The sequence below is a fragment of the Ictidomys tridecemlineatus genome, chromosome 16 (assembly GCF_052094955.1).
Source record: "Ictidomys tridecemlineatus isolate mIctTri1 chromosome 16, mIctTri1.hap1, whole genome shotgun sequence".
Classification (NCBI taxonomy): domain Eukaryota; kingdom Metazoa; phylum Chordata; class Mammalia; order Rodentia; family Sciuridae; genus Ictidomys; species Ictidomys tridecemlineatus.
In genome coordinates this window covers 46373713-46396486 of record NC_135492.1, presented here as the reverse complement: position 1 = coordinate 46396486, position 22774 = coordinate 46373713, and the positions used below count along the sequence as shown (strand labels likewise).

The following is a 22774-nucleotide window of genomic DNA, read 5'->3' as shown; positions in this document are numbered from 1 at the left end:
GAAGAAAATGTTCATGATGTAATGTGATCCAATTACATGTCATTTATTTAATAATTGGATGAATTCACTAATTCAGAAAATGTCTACTGAGTACTGATTCCACACTGGGTACTATTGACTGGGCTAGGAGCTGGTCATAGTATCCTTGCCACCAAAGAGTTGATGGTCTAGCTCTTCAGGGCAGGCATTCTCAATAGACAGAGAGAGAATTCCTTTCCTAGGGCTTAGTTTCCTTATCTATACAACAAGGGTTGGAGTAGAGTATTGTTAAGGTCTTGTAGCAATTAAGTTCTACAAGAGGAAAAAGGCATAAGACTTTATTTGGCATATTATCATAGTACCATAAACCTATTAACTTAATTTCATGTAGAGTAGCTAATCAGCCAGGCGCAGTGGCACACACTTATAATCCCAGCGGCTTGGGAGGCCAAGACAGGAGGATCGTGAGTTCAAAGCCAGCCTCAGCAAAAAGCGAAGCAATAAGCAACTCAGTGAGACCCTGTCTCTAAATAAAATACAAAATAGGGATGGAGAGGTGGCTCAGTAGTCTAGTGCCCTGAGTTCAATCCCCGGTACCAGAAATAAAGTAACCAACCATCTCTACATTCCTGAGACTGAGTTATTTCCTGAGATGTGGGGACACTTTGGATTAAAACCCTAGGAAAACTCAGATGGATGGTCACCTCAGTTCCGTGTCAAGTTATTAGGCTTAAGATGTAATATTATTTTTAATTATAGAAACCTTAATTAATGCCTTTTTTGTGTTGGAAGGATCTCATATGCAGTATAAAGCTAGAAGAACAGGGACTATGTAGTAAACCCACTCAATTGTCAAAAATATTTTGAGAAACAACACATTTGGCATGAAGGTTAATAATTCACAACACAACACTTACATAATTACAAGTTGCAAACTTATCAACTTCTTAAGAGCTTGGAGGTGGTTGTTTTAAAACTAGAATATTAGTTCAGAGACTGGAAGGAATACCGACTACCAGCACTCTTAATATTTCAGTGAGAGAGAGAGAGACATATTTTTAACTTCTGAAAATTGTGGTTTTAAATGGCATATTATAATTTGGTTCTCAAAATACAGTGTTCTTTTAAAGATTATTCAAATATGATCACCCTCTAAAGTTTCATCTTTCTTTTTTCCCCTCATTTACCACAGAGATCAGTACCAATTATAATGTTCCTTCAAGTCAACGCTTCAGATTCTCAAGGGGATTGTAGGGGAATACACAGGGGTTTGGAGCATCCCAACACAACCAACTCTTCAACAGTAAGACCTCGCTCTCCTGGGAACTCCTGGGCCCTTCCCTCCAATTCCATTCTCCTTCAAAGACCCCAAGGTCTTCTACCATGCTTTAAAGAAACAAATTGTAAGACAACAACCTTTTTTTTACTCATTAATAAATTCTGGGCCCAGGACTGAGTGAGCTCACTAGGAATAATTCAGACGGATTTGAGGACTCAAAGCAAGAAACAAGCAAATGTAGTTGTTATGTTGGTTCATGGGGTGTCTCCTCTTTATTCACTCCAGTGACAAAGGGCTATAAAGTAGTAGTTGATAAAATATTCCCCAAATCCCTTCCCAAAGTTGAAAATGGCAGTTTCTAATATTCGAATCAGTTAACTATGAAGACAGTTCAACAAATCTCCAATAACAAGATCAAATTTCAGACTCTTACCTTGCCAGGCCTCATCCTTCTGTGTTGGGATGCTCCAAACCCCTGTGCATTCCCCCACAGTCCCCTTGAGAATCTGTCCTCTTCTCTTACAGCTATCTTTTCCAGTACGGTACGAAGACATTCCCCACACCAAACACACACACACACACACACACAAACGAATGCACACACACACACACACACACACACACACACACACACACACACACACACCTTCCTAATGCTCCTTCTACCAAGAGCCAAATAAATGCAGGATCAAGTAGAAATAAGCAGAGCTTCCTTTCACACTCTTGCTTGGGGGAAGAGGGGAATTAGCTTAAATAAATGATACGCTGATTTAAAAAGAAATGAATTGAACAGCAGGGAGACCGAGGCCATTTCTGTCACGGGAGTTGGGAGTGCCTGTAAGATATTCAGTCACATGAGGCAGTTGTGAGAATACCCATGCCACCTGCCTGACCTGATGTCTTGTTTTAATCTTCAGACCTGCCTGATAATGTCTAGTGTTTACATTTGTCAGGTGTTTACTGTATACCAAGCTCTGCCCTAAGCATTTTTCCTACCCTTACTTAAGTAGCCCAATCCTCTGGGATAGGTACTGTTATTAATCCCACTTTAGAGCCAAGGAAACTAAGGCTTAAAGGTAAAGTGACTTGCCCACAGGGACCCAGCTCATAAATTGCAGTGCTGGGATTTAAAGCAATGCTGGCCTGATTTCAAGGCTCACACATTGGTGTCTGCCTCCTACCATTCTCAAGAAATCTCTTCCAAAACCCAGAGGCGATTACCAATCTAGCCTCCTAGGACTAACTCCTCACCATCACCATCGTTCTTAGCTTTGGCCGCCTTCTATCGCAAGACCTACTGTATAAAATTCCACGTACAGAAACATCATCTCTTCTCTCTTGCAGTTCCAGGTAGACAAACTGGAAAACATGAAGGAGGCTCCCTAGGTCTTTTTGAATAATCAAATTCAATTCAGTATTTCCACAATTGGTCCACTGTCTTTCAGGCAAATTCCAAACTATATCTGTGCCAAAAATGGGAAGAAATAAATGGCGTGTAGTGACCCTTGGATGAAGTTCTAGACTCAACTGACTTTGAAAGTTCTTACATCTTATTTATTTATAGGCAGCAATGGTTCTTTTTGTCTTTCTCTCTCTTCTTCACCTACCTTCTAACCTGAATCGGATCATTATCTTTCCACAGAGCCTCCTAAGGGGCACTGTGTGGCCTGTTGTTATCTATGTGACATTTGCAGGATATCATGGAGCAGATGAACACAGAAGGGAATCAAATATGTATTAGACTTCCAGGCAAGACACCAAGAAATGCTACAGGGATCAAGAACCTAAGATTATTGTTATTGAATTTATCCTGCGGCTTCAAAGAATTCAAAAGTTGATTCTGTAATAACCTATTCTTCCAAATTCCCCAAAAGTTCTCTGCTCAGATATCATGAGGAAATGGAATCCCATTCTCTTGTCCAAAGTTATTCAGTACTGAAGGGCTAATGATGCTCCAGCTTAAAGTTGATTCCCCCAATACCGTGTATCAAGGGCTTCTCTTGAGCTCGGCTCTGCGCTGCCACTTTGAAGTTGAGACTCACGTGGATAGCTCTGTCTCCACAGACCCATTTGCATCCTTTCCTCCCACCCTTGATCTCAGACACCTCTCGCTGCATTTTTATTCCCCCGGGGTATTTGAACACAACTTTCATACATCACAAATCAGAAAGCTGCAATTTCGAAGTTTCATATACGTTTGCTGAGAGCCTCCTTAAATGGGAAGTGGATTCACCATTCACATTAAGTGTCCAAACACTACTTTCCGCGACAAGGACGAGGACCAGGTCCACCACCGCAGGCACACCCCACCCGGGCTTGTACACCCTGCCTACGGAATCACCCCACATTTTAAAACGAAGGGTCTGATTTCATATTGAAACTTGACTCTATCTCGGTCTTCTCAGCCCCTGAGCCCGAGTTCGACGTTGTGCAGGGAGGTAGTAGCCCCGTGGTGCCTGGCTGGCCTTTTTACACGCTCATTTTCTCTACATTTCTTCCCCCTTTTTGCTAAGAAACGGCAGTGTGCTTCGTTCGCTTCCCTAACCCGGTCGCAGCCTGTCGTCCCCTAGACAAAACTCGGCGGCCCCGCGGCTCCCTGCAGCCGCGGTGGCGGTGGCGGCACAGCGCGCAGCCCCGCCACCCGAGGCCGGTCGCGCTGCGCCTTTGTTGGGCCGGCTACAGATGGTGCCCCAGCACGGGGCTGAGCCGAGGGCGGGTGTGGGAGGCCGGGAAGGGGGTCGGGAAGGAGGGGAGGACTCGGCGGAGCAGCCAATCGGCGCACAGCCCATCAGCTGACCGCTTTTGCTTACACCAGGTGCACGCCGGCTGCGGGGAGCACAAAGCGCGGCGCACCGAGGGCGCCGGCAGCGAGCCGGGGAGCGAGGCGAGGCCCGTGCGCCCGCGGCTGCAGCGCCTGCCGGGCGGGGAGAGAGGCCGGCGGCGTCAGCCCGGGCGGCGGCATCCCTAGGCGCCTGGGGCGCCCTCCTCGGACCAGCCCGCTCGCCACCCCGCCCTCTGCACCCAGTTCTCTCGCGTTCCTTCCCAGCCCCGCTCTCTCCTACCCCGGCCCCCCAAGAGCCGGATTTAGCCCAGCCCCGCGCAGCAGCTGTTGCTCCCGTAGCTGCCTCGCCTCGGGTCTCGGTGCTCCGCCGGGGGTCCCCCGAGGAGCCGGTGCGCGCTGCGGGCTGGGAGGGAGGCGCCGCTCAGCCGATCCGCCTCCTCTTTCTCCTCCTGCCGCTGCTGCTGTCGCCGCGGGTGCCCGGCCCGTGCGCACCCCAACACCCCCGCCGGCCGGGCCTTGGGGTAAGTGCACTACCCCACCGGGCCGCAGCGGGAGGTGTGGGAGGCAGCCAGGGGAAGTCGGGGCAAACTTGTCAGCGTGGCGGACCCCAGAAGGTCTGGGGGACCCTGGGATAAGATCGCGGGCCTAAGGGGGATGAGGGGGCGCGGCTCGCGGAGCTATGGAAAATGACGAAGTCGGGAAACGAGATTCCAGTTATTTTCCCCTCCTAAAACAAAACCGAACATCACCAACAGCGAAACCGGGGGTAGCGAGGCCAGACTGAAATGGGCAAAAGGCGGTGGCGGGAGCCCAACCGGTGGATTTCGGGGACCCGCCGGGGGGAGGGTGGTACCCGGGAATGGGAAGGAGGAGGAATGGAATTGGGATGTGAATTGGGGAAGGCAGCTGGTACACGAGCGGAGCGCGGAAAGGGGGCCAAGAGAAGGGAAAGGAAGGTGGCTGATCATGGGTAAAGACAAGAGGAAAGAGGTCTTGCGATGATGTCCTTGTCGCTGTGAGAAAGGGGCAAGGGGCGTCATTCACAAAGCAGTTGGTGTATTGAAGTCAGCGTTAGGAAGAAGGCGCTCAACTACTCGGCCATCTAACGGGGAAAATCCTCCCCCTGTACATTCTGAGTCCAGAAGGGGTGGCAGCCTCAGGAAGCTCGCCAGGGATGCTGAAATGTCAGGGAAGTCCTGGTCCCCCTCCAGGATTGGAACCGGCGCGGGGTTCCCGGCTCGGTCAGGGTCAGATGCGGGGAAAGTTTGCCAGCGAGTGTCCTTTGTGCTGCGTCCAGAGGGGTGTGGGCAGCCGCTGGACTCACGCCGCGCTTCCTAGGATCCCGCGGTGACCGCCTCCTGCGGAGGGAGTTCCTGCCTAGCAAGCTGGGGTTGGGTGGAAAAGTCCAGCAGCTTAAAGGGCGCCCCGCACCCAGGACAGGTGGGAAAGTCTGTCCTGGGACGGCTGGGAGAGAGCAGGCGTGGATACTAGGACCCGCAGACTTGGGGTGATGCTTGTTTGCCATATTCACCTCTGTAGCCCCAGCGCCAAGAACAGTGCGAGTGAGTGAGTGGAGGAAGAGAAATGGCTTTGAGACCTTGGAAACACACAGGCAAAGGGCAAAAAATCTGGAATATGGACTCTATGTCCTATCCCATCATTAGTATTTTCATTCCTTGACCCGAATAATAAAACTGGAATTGAAATTAGGCAAGTGATCAGGTACTGAGGACTTGAGTTTTTGCATGTAGGCTTTCCTGCAGGACAATATGTTGTTGTTTTGTTTCGTTAATTTGCTTTGCCACCAGAGTCTGGATGATGATTATTATTACTCAGATATGATCATTAATCATTGTCAAAGCTAGGAGCAGAGGAGTGGGAAGTTCAGGAAGATTCATACTTTGATCCGTATAAATCTAGAGGAAAAGTGGTGTTATTGGCTCCAGGGCCATGTGTGTCCCCAAGTCTCTGATTTGCATGCAAATGTGAGCAGATCCTGGCAGATGTCTGGCCTCATCCATTCACATGAAGGAATTTGAACAGACAAGGAGCCTTCAGTTAACAATAGACCTTAAGAAAATGGTATAAAGGGGCAGTGTGAATTTTTCTGTTTGGGAATTCCATGGCTTGTTGACACCTTTATGTTAGAGCCAAATTCTTTGAGTGGTATTATTTTGGAAAGCTCAAAGTCTGTTTGCTCTTTACCTGGCTGTATGTATTTGTCCAACAGTCGAGCTGGATATTCTGAGCTAGTTAAGGAAATTGTTTCCGTGAAGCAGAGAGTAACTTGAATCCACTTTCGGTGGCTTTGAAGTGGTTCCCGAATTGACTTCTCAACTTTTGGAGTTTCTTTTCCTTTTCTTTGAAAAATAGAACTTTGTGCTCACACTTGTTCCCCATCCTCAGAGATAAGTAGTTGCAGAGAAGATAGTTTTCCCAGACCAACCAACAGGAAGGTCTCACTAGAGTGTCTGCTGTTCTGTCACAATTTGGGTCCTTAAGGCACTAAACTTGTACAAATGTGGTTCCTAGTAACAGGGGTGGATTTGGGGTCACAGCAGAGAATTACAAATAGGGAGGCAGTCATGCAATGAACCCCCAAAGCAAGGGCCTTCCTGCCTGATCTAACCTTAGCTGATCAACCAACCACATTGCAAGTTCACCTCCTGGCATTGTGTGACCCTGGAACAAAAGGCCCTGTCGGCCACACGTGAGGCCAGCAATTCTACCTCCTGACACACCAGCACCAGTGGCCTCTTCTTTTGTCAGTCTCAAACACTGCTGAAGGGAAAAAGACCCTATTCACTGAACAGCATTTGCCCCTGTTTTCTGTATATTCACTGAAAGGGACATTAAAATACCACCAAAAAAAAAAAAAAAAGATAACATTGTTTTGGAGGGCTCAGTGATTGGGAGGAGGGGTGGACAACAGATGTTGGTCTTCTATTTTGTGTTTCCTGAAGTTATTTTTGCTGGTTCAGTGCCTTTAACACATAATGCAGGATGTTCCATGAGGGAAAAAAGAAAATGAATTGAGTCCCATTTCAGTAAGAAAATGTTATAGCCAAGTTTGCATTTTCTGTCTTAGAGCTATATAGAAGTCAGAAAGTAACAAATCATTGTAATAAACTCTTATGTGACTCTTAAACCTGGGATTCTGTCTTCCTGATGGAGTTGAAGGATAACTATAAAATAAAAATGGCATTTCTAAACTAAGACTGCATACCTTTTTGTTGTAAAGTTATCATCTAGGTATTTTCTTGAAACAAAATACCACCGATTCATATTTGTGAATCTTTGTCTTTGGCTATTATCCTGTCTTTGTGAGATCTTTATTGTGGGGAAGTCGAATGAAAGGAAAGATTAGGGAGTTCATTCCTTGGTAAATAAAAGTAGTTAATTATTAGAAAGAATCACTCTGCTACATAAAGGAATCTCAGGCCAGATCCAACTGCAGCCTGTGCCTCTGAAGCATAATCACAGGTGGCTCTGGTTAGTGTCTGAAATTCTAAAATAAAGCAAGGGAAAACACCACCATTCATCTGTCTCTGGTTAGACGCTGCTAACCCTGAATTCTTGACTTGAATGGCCAGAGAATCACCATAGATTCTTTAGCAGAGATACTCAAGGGAGTACATCAAATATTTTCTAAAAATCTGCCTCTACAAAGTTATAGTGCTACTTTCCCCAAGCCAACTGACTATAAGAAATTATAAAGAATCAGAACTGTAGGTTTTTAATACCACCTCAAATAAGCCATAAGCCACAAATAAAATATGGTAAATTATAGGATTTGAATGTCATTTTTACAAGATTTCCACAATACTTTCTCTAAATTCATTTTTAAGCTGCAAAATAACAGTTATCTGGGTGATTCATTTGAGCGTTAATGTAAGGTTGCTCAAATATTGTGTTTAATTTTTTTAGAGTTATTATGCAGATCTTCTATTTTGGGTTAAGCCAATCCGAAGATAAAGCAAATTCCATTTTAGAAGCATATTTTGGTTTCTGGGAACAATGGAAGTATCTTTAACTCATGAATAGAGCTTTGATTAATATTTTATTCAGGATGAAATTATAATTATATAGCCTAAGTCAGAAAACATGTATTCTCTCTTGTTTTGGCCAAAGTTACAGAAGAGAGACTAAACTTAAACTCTAGCTGTAAAACTCAATATTTTAGTGACCAAAGGAATCATTTCTTCTAAAAGGTATTCTAAAGTGAAGTTTGCTTTTAAATTTTTCTTGTTTCAGAATATAACCATTTATCTACTTGATGGATATGTTAGGCTATAGCTTCCACATTTCTAAAAACAGATAAGGTCATAAGTGGTTATTGACTTTGCATTATAATCCATGGAGATATATGTGTGTGTGTGTGTGTGTGTACACACACATGTGTATAATATGTATAATAATATGTTTCAGTGTTTTTTAAAGGAAATACTGTGCAGGATTGCATACTCTTCTATTTTTAACTTTTATATGTTTTCAAAAGCTCTAGCAAAATAAGGATGTTATTTGCAATTTTATTTGGTTGGTAAGCAAGCTATATTACCTAGTCATAGAACTTGGATCATTTGCTGAATTGCCAGCCTTCAGATTTCTCAATTATAACCTGGTAGGTATGGACTAAGAAGGTTGCAAGGACTAACTGACTACCATAATCAGATTGCTAGAAGCTTTATAGAAGCACTACCTCCAGTACTACAACTGACGTGAACATCACATCAGATATACTGACAATCATCCCTGAGATGTAAAGGAGCGAGGTTGACAGTGATACACACCAAAGGCCCTGTCCACCTCGACTTCAGAGTCCCCTCTAAAGATGCCACTATATTAGCGTAAGACACTCAGTTTAGAAAGCTGTGCGGTGAAAACTGCTTTTATAGTGGCTTATTGCCTTCCATTTGTACTCTTTATAGCTCAGAGGTTGGAATGTTATTGGAAAGCTCTGATTAATATAAATGAGTTGTAATTTGGTGACCCGGGCTGTCCTAGCTCACATCTATTATACCACTGGCAGACATGTGGTCTCCACAGCTGTCCCCTCATTTGTGTATGAAGCAGACACACTGGTGGCATTTTTCGGTTACCATAGCTACATTTACAATGTACATGTGACATGACATCTTCCTGTGTGAAAGGTTTTTATGTGGCAGAAATTTAGTGGACCTGGGAGTGAAAAGTACAACTATTGAAAGTTGGAAGAACACAGGGATGAATGTGCCATTGTTCTGGAGCTACCTTCTCAACTATGGGAGGAGAATCATCCTCCAGGAGCATCCAGGAAAGGGCGATCACCAGCCTTTGCCTAACAGAGATTTCCAAGGGAGGTATTTCCAACAATGCCTAACCTCTGCAGGAGAATGTCCATTAAATCTTCATTTCAAAATATTTGCTCTTACTATTTATGACTGTCCTTTGTGGGATAAAGGATTAGCAGAGTCATTTTCAATTCAGACAGGGAGACCTGAACAGCATCTATCTCAGTGAGACCTAGGAGACCTCCCTACCCCCCCGAAAAAAAAATCAGTTTGTCCTATTAAGCAGTAAGCACAATGAGAGAATCTTCATTTAGGAATATTGAAAAAGCTTTACAAAGAAAGAAAGGTGGCTTAATTGGTTTCATGCCTATAATTTTCTCCTCTAGGAAAAAAGAAATATGTTAGCATGGCAATAAAGAATATCATTAACCTGCATTGTTATTTCACAATAGTAATAAGTCTTAATTTGCATCCCTAATACTCATTGTAATCAAGCCCTGTGCAGAGAGTCAGGGATGTTCAGGCTCAATTCCCAGCTCTGACACTAATGACTGACTGTGTGACCTTCCAGATGTCCTGCAACCTTCCCGAGGCTTCCTGTTCCTATCAGAATTGAGTCGTGAAGGGTCCAGGAAAGTTGGTAGATGTTTCTAGCATTACCGTTGCAAAGAATTTGATTTTTGTCCTAACGTTATGATTGCATAGAGAGCTTAAAGGTCCAGGGGACAACCCCCACCTTTTCTGCAAGGTGATTTTTCTCCTTTCTAGTTCTGCAGCTAAGAGATTGTGTTGTTGCTCTTTTTAAAATGTTCTCTCCCTAATATTGACAGTTCCCTACCACCTCATCTGGGCCCTCCCAGGGGAAAGAACTTTTCTGGGGATACAGGAAGCTATTTATGCTCACTAAACATTTGTTCACCCAATAAATATATATTGAACGCCACCTGCTATGTGCTAGGCATTAGAGAAGGCACTAAAACTAAAGTTGGCTTGATTTTTCTGCAGCTTGTAATTAAATCCACCATAAGCATTTGTTTCCTCAATCCGTGTATTCTTTTACAAATATTTATTGAGTGTGCAGAATAAAAAAAGGTATTCTGAACAGAGGATATTTGGGTGGGGGAGTTGGGGGTACCAGGGATTGAACTCAGGGGCACTCGACCACTGAGCCACGTCCCCAGCCCTATTTTGTCTCACAGAGTTGCTTAGCACCTTGCTTTTCCTGAGGCTGGCTTTGAACTCTGCAATCCTCCTGTCTCAGCCTCCCAAGCTGATATGAACAGAGAATTTGAACCGGGGGGGGGGGGTGACCCCCCACTTCCACCCCAGAACAATTGGCAAATTCTGGAGACATTTTTTTTTTTTTTTTTGTCAGTTGTTATCGCAACTGAGAGCAGGCAGGGTACTACTGGGATCTAGTAGGTAGGGGATGAGGCTAAGCATCCTACAATGCATAGGGTGATTTCCAAAGCAAAGAATTATCTGGTGCACATATCAGTAGTGCCTAGGATGAGAAACTTTGTCTCGCAAATATTGCCTCTGCCCTCAATAATCTGAAATCTAGCAGGGTTCAGAAAGGAGACTGACAGGTGATATTGAGTGCACTGTGATGGGAAAAGTAGGAGCTGTGGAAGGATAGAAGGAATCTGAATTCAAATAGTGGCTGTCAGCAAAGGCTTTCCAAAATATATTGGTTAATCCATGGAGCAGACTATCACCAGGAACACAAGTGTTCAGGAGACAACTGTAGATCTAGACTTATTGAACATAAGTGGTTAGACGATTGCTTGAAAATAGTAGATTCCTTCCATTTGTCAAGAACTATATAATCTGGGAGTTGGGCATGAGAGTTCACATCTGTAATCTCAGCCACTCTGGAGGCTGAGGCAGGAGGATTGCAAGTTTGAGGCTATACTTTGGCCACATAGGGAAAACCAATATCTAAATAAATAAAAAGGCTTTGGGGTGTGGCTTAGTGGTAGAGTGCCCTTGAGTTAAATGCCCAGTACCAACCCCCTCCACCACCACCACCATACACAACTATAAACCTGGGACAGAGTTGTTCATTGCTCGTAGGTCTGAATTCAGTGGGCCTTGAGTGAAGAGGAGAGGACTGCACAAGCCGCAGAATGGGAAGATGAGGCCAAGTTGACTTAACTACAGACGTCTCATGTCTTAGAACTTTAAGCTTTGTAAAAGTCTTAAATATCTCATTTGATCTGCAATATTCTGAGATACCAGGGATTATCATTATTTCTTCTAATAAGGGACCAGGGTCACGAAGAAGGTCAAACTGACAATGAACAAGTCACAGTTTATTGATTAAAGAAAGATGAGGGATGGTGCCAGGTACGGTGGCACATGCCTGTCATCCCAGCGACTTGGGAGGCTAAGGTAGGAGGATTGGGAGTTCAAAGCCAGCCTCAGCCATGGTGAGGTGCTAAGCAACTCAGTGAGATCCCGTCTCTACATAAAATACAAAATAGGGCTGGGGATGGGGCTCAGTGGTCAAGTGCCCCTGAGTTCAATCCCTAATACCAAAAAAAAAAAAAAAAAAAAAAAAAAGTTGAACTTGTCTAGTTCATACATCTAAGTAAAAGACTGAAGCTGGCCTAAGAGGCCAGGCTCTCTGGTTCTCAGACCCAGTTCCTTCTCCATTGGGACTGGGGCTGCTTCCTGGACTGTGGAGTCCGAGCAGGACAGAAGATGACAGTGATTCAGCCTTGTAGCTTCTGGGTTACCAGAGACAGCAAGGACCTGGGAGGCAGCGATTGAAAAGTAGCAAGCAGGGAAATTTAAGCTGGGTTTCCCGACAGATCAGGTCCTCCGTCTTGGGTGTTAAACTGACCTGAGCAGCATTAATAAAATGCTCAACCTGGAAGAAACTTTCATAGGACACTAGGGTTGGAAAACGAGAAGACCCAGAACATGCGGAAAGAATGAATTTGGAAAAGATGCAACAGTGTCACCGTTCTCTGTTCTCGATTTTGCTTTGGCAGAGGTATTTAATGTTCCTACCAGAGAAGGACAACCAGGGTATAGACGCATGCACACGCATGTGTACAAACATAAAACAGAGAGATTCCATACTGTCGAGCGTGTGCTTGTTTGTTTCTGTAATGAAACTGGCACATCAAGGTGAGTTTTGGAGAGAGCCCTCTCTCAAGGCCTTAAGGGTGTGTTGACCTCTCGTTTCTCATGCCTAGTGGAGTGTTTTCTTAGGGGAAGGAAAACTGAGAAGCTGCAGCACCACTCAAGGTTTCTTGTTTGTTTTTGCAACACTGGGAATTGGACTCAGGGTTCTTCTACCCCTGAGCCACATGCCCAGCCCTTTTTAATTTTATTTTGAGACAGTCACTAAGTTCCTGGCTGACCTTGAACTTGCGACCCTCCTGCCTTGTGGGATGACAGGTACACACCACAGTGCCTGGCTCTGCTCAAGAATTTTTTCATCCTCAGTGATTTCCAGGATCATGAGCAAGAGTTTCGCAGGGCTTCAGCCATATCCTGAGAGTCTCCAGGACACTCGTGGAATCTACATTCACTCCTCGAACATGAGTTACGGAATCTACCTACCCATTAAGTCGTCGGCCCATAACAGAAACACCGAGAACAGCAGAGTAGCAATTACTGGGTTTCTTTGGCTTGTTATTGCAGCTGAGTAGGGTTCCGAGCAGTGAGGATGACATGTAAGGTTTAGCACCCCCAAAGGACCAGTTAGCTTTGCTATGTTCTTCGGGGACACGTATAGCCCTGTAAGCAGAAACTCTCATCATTTCCCAATTGGGAGGTCAGGTGAAAAACTTGGGTCATTTTAAAGACATCTGAAGGGAAAACACGTAGTATGTGGGCAGATGCCGTGGGGATACCTTTCTCTGCATGTCTAAAGGGTAGCACCGTCAAAATGGAACTGCAGTGCAGAAGTTCCCAAGGCTTCATAAGGAGGATTGAGCAAGTGGGATGAAAGGTGAGTTCCCTGCAAATGAGATGCTTCAGTAAGTGGGAGGAAAATGTTACACAGGGCTCCCAGGTTATAGAGTCCTTTATTTATAGTCTCAATTTATGGCATTCCTGCTTTGTATGCAGGGCACTTTTAAGAATTGCCTCTACGGGCTGGGGTTGTGGCTCAGTGGTAGAGCGCTCTCCTAGCACGTGTGGGGCTCTGGGTTCGATCCTCAGCACCACATAAAGATAAATAAATAAAGGTATTGTGTCCAACTACAACTAAAAAATATTTTTAAAAAAAGAAAAAGAAAGAAAGAATTGCCTCTGTGACCCATGAATGGCACCTGAAGACCTGCTAAGAGGCAGAGCAGGGACATGAACTTGGGTCTGTGTGACTCTAAACCTGCCCTGTTAAAGCACTTGGCTACGTTTCTTCCTCTTTAATTGCAGCTATAAAACAAAAAGGCTCGATTAGATTAGCTCTTCTAGCCCATCCATATTCCACAAAGTTATACAATTCCATATAAAAGTAATGTTTATGTAAAATAAAACCATTTTTTACTGCTTTTAATTTTGAAATCTATTTAACTCATCATCTCTGAATTATCCTTTAAAATTATATTGGAGTTATTAACAGAACATGTTTTTCAACCCTATTTAGGATAAATAATTTTTACACGGAGGAAAATGCATATTTAAAGATTACATCCTTCTAACCATTACCATCACGCTGCATATTAAGTTGTATCATTGCTTTCTAAATTTAGAAGTTTCTAAAAATTGAAAAGCATCCTCCTGTTACACAGAATTTTTTTTAAAAAAAATTCCTGTTAATATTATCAGAGACAGGTAAATTGTTGAATCTTAAGTATCAAATAATTTTTATAAGAGCTTTGAGCTCCCAGGAATGTTAAAATCTACCATCTGAAATCTGTTTCTAAAGCTTGCTTTGCTTTAAGGTATCCTTCTGACGTGCAAGTGACATGTCAGAACAATGTGTCACTCACTGCGGTGGTGTTATGGATGTATAGCCCTAAGCAGGGGGAAAAGAGTGGGTAACAAGACAGGTCTTAGAGTCAGGAAGACTTAGTTTCAGAAGCACATCTCAGGGCTGGAGTTGTGCCTCAGTGGTAGAGCACTTACCTACCATGTGAGGTACTGGTTCTACCCTCAGCACCACATAAAAGTAAATAAATAAAATAAAAGTATTATGTCTATCTACAACCTAAAAAAGAAAAAAAAATTTAAAAAGTGCATCTCAGCTCTGTGCTCTAAGACTCGATGTCATCTGCAAAGTGAGGATAGTAACAGAACCTGCAATTCCAGAATCACTAAAATTGTTCAGTCATCTAAGTCCCCTAGCATAGTTCTTGAACCAAAGTAAGTACCTAGAAAGTAAATAGTACAACTAGGAGAAATTGTATTATTATTATTTTCTGACCCTTCTGCCTGCTACTGTTTCTGCATTCTAAGGATGCTAAGTCTGAGACAAGTGGAGCAGTGTTCAGGGACAAGAAGATTCAGACTAGAGGTTTCATGAAGTCAGAAACTCACACGATTGTCCCCTTTTGTGGGTAAGAGAGCTTTATATTTGTCCAGACATGCAAGAAATCCTGTCAGTTAATGTATTTTTAATGGACTGGCACACAGATGAATACGTTAGATCACTTTTCTTTGTTTCTAAATTCTGTTCTGTTTCTACCTTCTCTGTTCTCTTTCAGAAAATATTACAATGCCCCTTCTTAGTCTGTTTTCTCTCTGTTGCTATAACAAAATACCCGAGGCTGTTTACTGTATAAAGAAAAGATGCATACTTAGCTTATAATTCTCGTGGCTACAAAATAAAAAACATGAGCCCAGAGTCTGGTGAGGGGCCTCTTAGCTGTGTTACAATATGTTACAAAAGGTGACAGGGAACTGGCTACATGTAGAAGGGACTGGATGAAGGAGGAAAAACATGAGCCAAGGAAAGCTGAGCTTACTTTGTAACAACCCATTTCTCCCAGAAACTACTCAATTTCTGCTACAAGTAGATTAGCCTCTTCCAGTTGTGGTGCCCCCATAACCTGACCACTTCCCACTAGACACCACCTCTTACAGGATCCACTACCTCACACCACCACATTGGGACTAAGCTTCCAATACAGTAACCTTTTGCAGACAAACATCTAGACCTCAGCAGACCCTAAATTGTAATTCATAGAATCCCACTTTATAGCCAGAGACAAAGGTTACATTCAGAGATGTTCCATAAAGAGGATAGGAATTGAAGTTGGTATAATTCATAGACACAAGAGCTTCACCTCTCTGTATCCACTGTGATCATAAAATCATTGCTAAGCATCTTGGGAGTGCTCAATAAGCAATGCCGCACTCCTTGTTATTGTTAGTTCTTGGTATCATCATCTCCACACGTCATCATCTTATTGACCGAACTCCGAAGCTCCTGGTTGGATTGCAATGCTCCAGGCCACAGTCGGTCAAGAAGCAAGAGGAAGTCACCAGGGGAGCCAGATCAGATGTGACCTCTTAGAGGGATCCCAGGTGGACTGACAGGGGCAGATTGCTGTGGCTTATCCTCCACAGCCCCCTGCTCCATTTCAGCTCACAGATTTTCATTTGCATATGGAAGGGTGAATCAAGAGCATCCTCTTTGAATTCCTCATGATATAGAAATAATAATTATTTACAGAGAACTTCATTGTCTTGTTGAATCTTCATTACCAGTGCTTCCCATTGGATTGCATTAGTTGGCCATTGGAGATTTCCATACTCTCAGCTCTGCAGTCTTTTGGCCACCTGGCTACCCTTGCAGGCCAGTGAATGGATCTTCTGTGTGCTGAGAGGAGCACATAGAAACCCCGAGAGGTATTTCCCCGATTTAAAGATGTGGAAAAACCTGAGGCAAGGAACTTGCCCAATACCTTTCAGGTAGTAGTACATATGTAGGAGCAGGTACTCTGGCTCCTGGTTTTCCTTCAGGCTGCATTGAGAACACTATCCCTGAGTTCCCTGTATCTCCTCGCCCTTGCTTCAAGTATAGGAATATGCCATCTTAATATAGGATTATTTATTCAGGTCATTGTAATGCCATCACCACCAAACAGCTCCGTAAGGGAAAGAAACCATGACTTAGTCTTAGGTCTCTGGCACCTGTCACAGCACTTGGCACATAAAAATCACTTAGGAAATATTCAGTGAGTGACAAAATTTCCATATCATATGTCTGTTTTCATTTTGCCAACGCTGCATCTTTTAAACAATTTTTACAAAGTTATTTTCTCTGCCGTTAGGTAGAAAATGAGTAGTTCATAAAGTTGTATTATACTCATGTTGGTGTTTATTATTTTAGAAAGTTTATTATAGAAATTAAAACTCCTTTGGGGAAGTTTTTAATGATATTATTGCCAAGCAAGTGTTATTCATCAAAAGATATTGACTATATGCATGTAGAATATCATAGAAGGGTGATGTGGGAGGTGACAACATGGCATTATTTCCATCCCAGATGAGCTTCCAAACTCATTGGAGACAGAAAGTGAATAGAGACAAGACAAAACAGGCCAGTGATCATCTATAGAAATTCTACAACAAAGCAGGAAAAAAACAGGGGTTCCGCCGGAACAATTCCTGCTTTGCAGCTCTACCACATCACATGCTAGCTGTGCATTCTTGGTTAAGAGATTTGATGTGTTGATCTAAACTCTCTCCTTTAGACATTGCAAGAATGATATCTACTCACAGGGTTGTCATGACGACATATGGAAAGCATTGGGTCCAGTTCTGAGAATACGACGGTCATTTGGTTCAGTCATTTGGCAAATATTTCCATTTGTGTGCAGATCATTTTCTATGGACTGGGGATATGGTGGTGAGCAAAGCACTTGGTGTGTACTCCCCACTTGGAGCTTGCCATCTATGTGTGATGACTCCACTTATCACACACATGTATGAATGTGAAATGACGGCTGTGAGCCCAGTGGAAGAGAATCCGTTGAGACCAGGAGAATATACCACAGAGGCTTCCACGAGAAGACCTCCTAAAGAAGCGACCTTTAAACCCAAATCTCAAGAGCAAGCAAAGAGTTAGCCAGGGAAAAGATGTGGTTAGAAGGTGCCTGGTGGGTTTGAGACCAGAGAAGACAGGGATGGCACAGGATAGAAAAAAGGGGGGACTCTCTTCCTTCTGCTTCCAAAACACACTTGGAGTTAGAAAAGGCCGAACTTGGAGGAAGTTCAGCCAAAAGAGAGTTTTGGTTATATATAGAAGAGATGTGCTGGTTGCCATCCGGGGAGGAAAGACAGAAGAAATTCTGAATTCCTGGAGAGGCAAGTCAGGCGAGCAGTTCTTTGAGTGACATGTTTGATCTGGCATACACCAGGCTTCAGGGACAAAAGGACATTCCTGGAAGAAATTATTTCCCTCATCTCTGTGTGAACTTGTGCATGTGAACTAACTTAGATCTGAGGCTTCATTGTTTAAAAAAAATTTTTAAATAACATCAGAGGATTGTGAGAATGGAAAGATACAGTATATGTAAAAATGGCACACAGTACCTAGTAAGTTCTGTAAACTCATCTTGTAAGTAAGTTAGCTCATCTTGTAATGTTTGTCTTCCATTGCCTTCTCCCCCTTGTAATACAATTTCCTTTTATTGTAGATGAACTTCTGATTAAGAACTAGTTAACTGACACCCCATCACCTGGGTTGCCCATAAATGAACCTTTGTTCATTTAATTCAGGGATACCTGAAAAGTTTCTCTTGCTTGACCAGCCCATGGCTCCTGTGTAAGATGTTATTCTTGCTCATGATCTCGGTTATGTAAAAGGTATTTGACTAGATCTGGCTGGTGCGAACATGGAAGAAGAGATCAATGCTGAGTGTGTAAGATCTTACATGTTGGATTGGTCACTTAGTCCTAAGTGATGTGTCCTCAGTGGAGAGATGTTCTTTTCTGCCTGATCTTAATTATTATGGCTAATAATATAAAGGTCACTTCAACGCTGAGTTTGTAGCATTTTGCTCCTGTAATGACTTTTTTTTTTACATCTTTGTTTTGACATATAACTAAATTCAGACACTATCCCCAAATAGTGACCAAAGGAGCTGATGGAGTTAGTTATTTTTAAGCAAGATTCAAGCATACTTTTACTGTGCTTTTATCTCACCCCACTCCCTTTTTTATTTATTTTTATTGTTGCAGTACTGGAGACTGAACCCAAGGTCTCACAGATGCTAAGCTACACTAAGTTACATCCCCATCTTTTTTTTTTTTTTTTTTTTAGACAGGGTCTCCCTAAGTTGCCCAGGATGCCCTTGAACTTGGGCTCCTCCTGCCTCTTACCATGTTTTAGTAAAGGCAGTAAATCCCTGGTTCCTCTGCCTCGTTTTATCAATAACCTTCTTTTCTGTCTATGCCTTTTGAGATTTTAAGAACTCTTCACTAGATTTTCATGAGGAAAACTCCCACATTTCTCTCCAGCCATCTTTTTGCTCCCTCAGGCCAGTCCTATGTTTCCAAATGCCTCCTGGATATTTTCACCCTGAGAATAACAACATCACTCAGGGGACCGGGGGAAGCAGTAGATGCAGAATGGACAGTGCCTGTGTCAGAGGACACCTCTGCCTTCTACAGGGGAAAGAAGCCACCGCCAGGTGGCCCAGCAGGGAGGGAGCCAGGAGAGAAGGACTCCCGCCCCTCTCCCCCCATGCTCTACACCTGGATGGAAACACATCCCCTTCCAAAGTGAACTCTTGCTCTACTGACCCTCTTACTTTGGGGTCTGCTTTCATCACAGTCACTGGACCCCAACCTCGGCTTCCTTTCCTTCTCTGTGTCTGGTTAACGGGAGTATCTAATAGTTGCATGTTCCCTAATGTGGCCGTTTTATTGTTCCTATAACAACTACCCGGATTCCAGCTCTGATCGCCCTTTATTCAGCAATTATTGAAGCGCTTCTGAGCTGGTTTCCCTGCCCTCCACACGGCTAGTGGATTAAGCTTTCTCTATTATAGAAACTGTCCTGTGGTTCTCCTGTAAAAGGCATGTGGGGGTCTCTGCTGACTGTGAGTTGTGCTGGATAGTGTCAGCGCCCCTCCACAGCCACTCAGTGCCCTCTCCTCCCTCTGCCCTGGGGATCAGGCACGTGTGGGCTGGATTCATAGCTGGGCCCTTGCCCTGTGGTTTCTTCCAGCCTTCTGTGCTGTGGTGTAGCTAGCTCACAGGTGTCCACTCTCCTTTGGGAGTTCACCTGAACCTTGCCCATCTCTTGTTCTGTGGTTTGAAAGTAATTTGTCCATCCAAAACTCATGTGCTGGCACTTATACCTCCCGGATGATATGAAGAGGTGAGGCCCCTAGGGATGTGATAAGTCGGGAGACTCTGCCCTCAGGATGGATGGGTGCTCTCAAAAAGGAGGTTAAAGGAGGTACTCCGTCTCCCTGGTGCCCTTTCATCTCTCCCACCACATGAGGACACAGCCAGGCAGCACTCTCTGGAAATAAAGAGAAGCCCTCGCCAGACACTACCTTCTGATGCCTTGATTTTGGATTTCCTACCACCAGCACTTTCAGGAAATTCTGTTTTCTCAAAACAGAATTCCACAAATTACCCAGTCTTGAGTGTTTTGTTAATGGCCATAGGAATGGACCAATACACTTTGTAAATGGTCCCTTTTAAAAGCCTTTCTTTATTCGCTCCCTTTTGAATATGCCATCTGTTTTCTTCCAGGTCTTTGACAAGATTAAGAAGTGAGAGAAAACTCTTTAGGGAAACATGAAAGGCCCTGGATGTTGAACAACTCCTACCTTTCTCTCTTAATTTCTATTTTTGGCATAGACTTGAACCCCATGGAAGTGACGTAGTTCCCTTCCTACCATGTAGCTATTCCAGGTCTGCAGCTGGTAAGGGGTTAACATCTGGCTCTGCAAAAACAAGTCCTGGTTTGTAGGACAGGACCAGTTTTAAACTACCAACATGACGCCTCTGAACTTGCATTTGGAAAGCAACGCTCACAGTTAGCTCTGGATATCGCAGCTTTGCCTGCGGCTTCCCCCCCACCTGGGTAACAGCAGCTCTTCCACCTCCACCTCCCCCTCACCCCTTTTGCACAGCACACAGAAGAGTTTCTCATAAACTATTGTCCTTCGTTTCTATCACTCCTGTGGGCATTTGGAATAGTTCAGACCCTAATTACCAGCCACATGTTGATGGCTTTATCAGTCCAGAAATATTGTGCTAATGTAGGTGCCAGTTAGGTTTTTGAGATTTAAAATCCCTGAAGTGAAAATAAGCTACTTGCTCACATTTTATGCCAAGATACTGAAGCTTACTATGAAAGTTGCATAATTCTCCAAGATGATAACCTATTTTCTGGTCTTGTTTACAAATTATGTTGTCGTTGTCCTCATTTAAATATAACGTTAAATAATAATAAGCCATCATTACAATATATTTTTTATCTATGTCCCCTTGAACCTAAAATTCTTTAGAAAACTTCTAAGGTGCATGCTAGTCCTAAATAGAGAAGATTATGCTGCAATTTATTCTCTTTCTTTCCAAACAAAATATCTCACATATTTACTACTGAAGTAACCTACTAGCGCAGAGGATAACAACAAAGAGAAAAATCATTTTCCTGGTAAAACATGTCCAACTGTTTAAATAGTGGCGATGTTTTCAGCTTGCTATGGTAAGATGACGGTGACCTTGATGTAGCATAAATCTGTGTGCCATCTCATGCACAATTCCTTAGAGATCCTACTGGGTGGTTCCCCAATGTCTCCTCTTAGAATTGGACCTGATTTTATTACCAGCTCCATGCAGATCTACTGGGGGATGGGACATTTAGTTTTCCTTTCTTTACCCGGGAATAGCTTGATCCCAAAAGTTTCAAGAGAAAACATGGAAGGAATGGAGCCGACTGTATACAGCCGACTGCATACACCATGATGGCAGAGAAAGGGACAGAGAGATCTGCAGTTTATTCCAAATTGTGTTCTGATGAGAAGGAACCCTTTTATTTAGTCAGTCTTTCTAAGAGATAACTTTTATATTGTTTCATTAAAAAAATAACTCCTTTACTAAATGTACAAAATGGAACTATTTCAATTTGAAAACCAAGGTAAGTATGAATAAAGATGATCTCATAATAGCCTTGGATTAGTTTATATTTTAAGGGTTGTGAATGACAATATGGCTATTCCACTAAAATTATTTTTGCTTTTAACTTAATAAAACACATGAATTGAAGAGAAACTATACAAGGCACTATGATTTATAACGGCTGCTGGCATTTTAATGTTATCAGCTGTTCTCTGGCACCATTTGATTACACAAGGCCTAAACTGTGTAATTAAGGACCATCCTACTAATGTGCACCAGTGGATTTATAGTGTGCGGGTCATCAGCGCTCTGAGCACTTTGGAGTATTGGACCATTAGTTTCAAATGCATACTAAGATAGGAGACCCCCCCTGGCATCAAGGAGGCTCTATAATAAGAAACCACTTCAAATTCAGGGAGGTAGTGTTCACCGGATTGTCATTTACCAAAACAATTTAAAAACCTGATTAACAGAAATCCTAATTAACTAGATTCCCACCCCCCTTGAGTCTACTTTTAGGAGAAAAGAGAAAATTAGAAGAAAATAAGTTAATAACCAAGGGTTCAGATTAAAAAAAAAACAATTCCAATATGAGCTCATTATCAATGACTTGAAAAATATGCTTAAAAAATAACACCCTTATCAAAGGCAAGAAAGTAGGTATTAAAGTTAGCATTCTCTTAGATACATAAGAGAAAACGAATCTATAGGCTCAAACCTTGGTTAACCATAAGAACGGGCTCAGGAAGGTGGCAAGGCACACAGGAATACGGAGATCCAATTAGACCCCTGAGGCAGGTGGTATCACAGAAAAGGTCCTAACTTCAGAGTCCAGTGAACTTGGATTTAACCTCAACTCTTCCACCTAATGGGTATGGGGATTCTGACAAGTCACGTGCATTTGTCATGGTTCTTCAAAAAACGTAACCAACAGAGTAGGCAGATAGATATGCAGGTATGTAGGTAGGAAGGTGGGCAGGAAGGTAGGATGGATGGACGGATGGATAGATGGATGGATGGATGGATGGATGGATGGATGGATGGATGGATGGATGGATGGATGGATATAGAAAAACATGTTTATTATGGGAATTGCCTCATGTGATTATGAAGGATGAGAAGTCCTTCCACCATATGTGAGCTGGAAAACCTGGACAGCCAGTGTTCAGTCCTAGTGTTACAAGAATATAAGTAAAGCCCCTTCCACAGTTTTTGTGCTATAACCTGCTCTCCATCCTAGTCTTTGGTTAGAGTGACCTTCCCTGTAGAGCCACTGGGGGTCCAAGTCTTACAGGCAGGTATACCTTTTACTTTATTTTCTTGCAATGATTAAGAATATTAAGTTCTTCAGGTTCTTATTAGAATAAGTAGTTATAAAGATAGTTTAGGAAAGGGATTTAAAACCAAGTTTAT

General features: G+C 43.2%; 1 protein-coding gene across 1 annotated transcript in view; it reads left to right on the top strand.

Moving 5' to 3' along the window:
• Positions 1–4128: 4128 nt before the first annotated feature.
• The window catches only part of Lrrn1 (leucine rich repeat neuronal 1), a 37959-nt gene continuing 19313 nt past the window's right edge, over positions 4129–22774 (top strand). Inside the window, exon 1 of the mRNA XM_013361020.4 lies at positions 4129–4561. The gene's annotated coding sequence lies outside the window, so the exon portion shown is untranslated. The remainder of the gene's footprint in view (positions 4562–22774) is intronic.